Consider the following 4,282-nt stretch of genomic DNA (forward strand, 5'->3'; position numbering starts at 1 on the left):
ACCGGAGCGCTTGTAGTTCCCCACCTTGCTCAGACCACGCCCCTAACTCATCCTTCAGCGGCGAATCCCGCCGCACCACGCCCATGTCCCGCCCCTCACTCTCCCAAACGCCCCACCTATATCCCATCTCCCTCGGGCTTGTCCCTTGCTGACTGTCCCGTAACCCACCCAATGCTGCTCTAGAAGTCCCACCGCTCAGGACCATTACACACAACTTCCCCCGCCATTTTTCCAGTTGCCACGCCCCCCACCAAGGCCTGGCTGCCTCTAATCTCTAGGACTCCTCTCCCCACGTCTTTCTGCGGTCGGGGTACGTGGCTCTTGCGCCCTCTGCGGGCAGGATTCTCCGCTCCCTCCGAGCTCTGCAGAGAAAACTTCATCCACCCATAACCATAGAAGAGTTAGGAAGGTTTCATTTGCTTACAGACATTTCCTGCCCCCTTTGCCAAGCACTCTGCCCTTTCTTTGGCCTCCCGCACAAAAGGTGTTTGCACGGGAACGCCCTCAACTTCCCACCGCCAAACCTATACTCCTACCTGTGGCTGCTCCACCCCCAAAACCAGGAAGGTGTCTCTCCTGCTGCAACAGTGATCTACCCTAGAGCTCCCCTCCCGCCCCTGCCACAGTCTGGCAAGTCTAAAATTGTTCTAGTTTCTGGGATGTCAACTTCCCACCTCACCTGCTTCTGTTAGGTCTTTGCCCAGACAGTTTAAATGTAGAACTCTGCACCTAAATGAATGAAACTAAATGTATGGACTGCCAAGGACATACGGGTAATATTTTAGGTATTTTATTTACTCCTCGAGCCATCCTTGGGGATAGATGTTATTAGAGAAGTCACAATAGCTATTGCAGAAGTCAGTGGGAAAGGGCAGCTCTTGGTGTGACTCAAATTCAGACTTTAAAGTAGTCAATCATCACGCTCCTTCAGACATCTTGATAAGAAGGAGGTTCGGCCTCATTTAAGCTCCAGCAGCCTTTCTTTCTCTTTGTGGGTGGTAGGCAGAACTCAGCCTCCTTGGGAACAGAGGACAGTGTCATCTGCCTCACACTCACCCAGCTCTGTTATGTGTAGACCTCATTCCTCCAATGTTCACTTGGTAAGCACTTAAGGTCACTGGCGTATGCTTTACCCACCCAACCCCAGGGTCATATGAGTCCCAACCAAAGATACTTAGCTCCAGTAACACGGAGAGCAAGGCAGGGAGAGGACAGAATGCTAAATGCAGAATAAGGGAAGGCAGCCCCTAGCACAGTGGGTCTCAACCTTCCTGATGCTGTAACCCTTTAATACAGTACTTCATGTTGTAGTGACCCCATCATAAAATTATTTTCATTGCTATTTCATAACTGTAATGTTACTATTATGAACCATAATGAAAATATCTTTGTTTTTCAATGATCAGGCAATCCCTGTGAAAGAGTCATTAGACCCCAAAGGGGTTGAGACACACAGGTTGACAACCACTGCTCTAACGGGACCCCAGGTTGGATTGCTGCTCACACAGCTCCCCAAGGTAAGAAGGTAGTTCTCTTAGTTCTGGACCACCCATTAATTTGTAGGAAGTCTCCAGGTATGGAAATTACCCTCCTGAGTTGAAAGAAGCCTCCTGCAAGTCCTTCACTCCACAGTATCTCAGTTCTGCCTCAAAGGGTATATGAGGTGTACCTTGCCCTCTCTACTGGCAAATTAGTGGGCAAGGAACAGAGCCCTGCTGGGTTTGCGTCTCCTGTTCTACCTTGCTGGGTGACGGAGTAAACAAACCTGTATGATGCTTCTTTGAGCCTCAGCTGCCTTGTCTGAAAAGAGAGTGGGTCAGCTTTCCCCTAAGCAAGTTTAGGTGTGTATGGAGTCACTGTCTCCCTCCATAATGATGGCTCAATAGCTTGCTATGTTCTTTTGTTTTGCAGAGATCAAGCCTAGGGCTCTGGGCATGCTCAGTAGTCACTGTACTGCTCAGCATGGCCCCACATTGAAGGGTGTGCTGTTCCAGCTCCTTCACACCGTTAATTTCTTTTTCGTTTTTGTTTTTGTTTTGTTTTGTTTGTTTTTCGAGACAAGGTTTCTCTGTATAGCCCCGGCTGTCCTGGAAGTCATTTTATAGACCACGCTGGCCTCAGACTCACAGAGATCCATCTGCCTGCCTCTGCCTCCCATGTGCTGAGATTAAAGACATGCACTACCACCGCCAGGCAATTTTAAATTTCACCTTCATGTCACTTCTGAGACAGGTATTTATCCCTCATCACAGATGAACAAATGGAGAGGCTAAGGTCATAGACCCCCAAGAGCCTGGTCACCTACACTTGGCTGAAGTAAACTTGCCTGGCCTCTGGCCTTACTTGTGAGGAGGGAGTATATTTAAGGATCTTGGCTAGGCTGAGTGGCATCCCACGCCAGTCACTTTTGCTTTTATTTTATGTGCCTGGGTATTTTTGCCTGCATGTATATGTCTCTTTTGTCTGCATGTATGTGCCTCAGACCCCTCGGAGCTGGAGTTACAGAAAGTTGTAAGCCACCATGTGGGTGTCTGTGAGCCTTAGGCTCCTCTTCTCTGAAGAATGAACTAGCATGGTGACTGATCTATTAACTCGGCAGGCTACCCTGTCTTGGGGAAAATCAATATGGAAAGGTTGGAGGTCAAGGCAGCATGGACCTTGGAACTTAATAAACTATGAGAACCAGAGAGCTTTAATACATTTAATAAACCATGAGCGCTATCTGAAGGGAGGATCTGATATCTGACTGCTTTCCAAAACCAACCATCTTTCTGAAACTCCGTGTACCTCCATCATCAGACCGAGGATGCATAGTATTTCATTAGTCAGCATCTCTTGTACACCTTACGTCCTTGTCAGTTACTGGGTTCACTCTTCTCACCAAAAACCCAAACCAACCAGCACCTTTACAGTAACCTCAGTCTCATTCCTGTGTCCAACCACTGAGGGGCAGCCTCAGACTCACTGCAGAGCTGTGCTAATCAGTGTTTATATTCCCCCTCCTCCTCCCCTTCCTCTCCCTCCTCCCTCCTCTCTCTCCCTCCTCCTTCCTTCCTCTCCCTCTCCCTGTCCCTCTGCTCCCCCCTCTTTCCCTCCATCCCTCCCTCCCTCCATCTCTCCCTCTTCCTCTCTTCTCTTTCTCCCCTCTCCTGCTCCCTCTCCCTGTCCCTCTTCCACCACCCCACCCCCCGCCACCCACAGGATCTCTCCTAAGCCATCCCAGTCTCAGACTGTGTAACTGAGGGTGACCTTGAACTCCTGACCTTCCTGCCTCTTCTCCCATGAGTTAGGATTATATGCATCACGGTGCCCGGCTCTTTTGTTTTAAGATTTATTGTTATTTTTTGTGCATGAGTGTTTTGTTTGCATGTATGTACATGTGTGACTATTGCCTGAAGAAGCCAAAAGAAGGGTTTGCTTAGGAGCTGGGAGCTGTACCTGGGTTCTCTACAAGAGCAATGTGTGCTCCTAACTGCTAAGCCACCGCTCCAACTCCTGTTTTCTCCTATTTGTTTTTCTTGCATCTACACACTCCTCAAAGTGCTTTCATTTTGTATTTTTGTTGACATTGTTATGTTGTTGATTTTGTTTTGTTTTAAGACAAGGTCTTTCTATAGCCCAAGCTGGCCTCAACTTTCTGTCCTGACTCAGCTTCTAGATTTCTGGGGATCATTACAGGCATGTATTGTCACATCTGGATTTTCTTGTTGTTTGTTTCTTTGCTTTTTGGACAGGGTCTCACTATATAGATCTGGCTGGCCTGGAACCTGCTATATAGACCAGACTGGCTTTGAACTCACTGAGATCTGACTGCCTACGCCTCCCAAGTGCTGGGTGGTACTCTACCTCATCCCACCCGGATGCTTTTGAGTTTCATTTGTTTTGTTGCTCACTCTGTGTGTGTGTGTGTGTGTGTGTGTGTGTGTGTGTGTGTGTGTGTGTGTGTGTTGCTAGGATTGGACTCTGAACCTCATATACTCTAGAGAAGTTCTATAGCACAGAACTACATTTCCAGGACACATCTGTCCCTTTTTTGAGACAGGGTTTCACTTAGTTACTGAAACTGTCCCTGAACTTTTTCTGTAACCTAGTCAGGCCTTGAACTCAATCCTTCTGCCTCAGTCTCTCTAAGATTATAGACTTCTGTAATAGTTTTAATTTTTGAAACAGTGAGTAGGGTCAGCAGGGGAAAAGCACTTGTTGTTAAGACTGACCTCCTGATGCCTAGGAACCAACTCTTGAAAGTTGTCCTCTGTTTGACATACATATAGTAAATAAAATA

Source organism: Rattus rattus, chromosome 2, assembly GCF_011064425.1.
Source record: "Rattus rattus isolate New Zealand chromosome 2, Rrattus_CSIRO_v1, whole genome shotgun sequence".
NCBI lineage: Eukaryota > Metazoa > Chordata > Mammalia > Rodentia > Muridae > Rattus > Rattus rattus.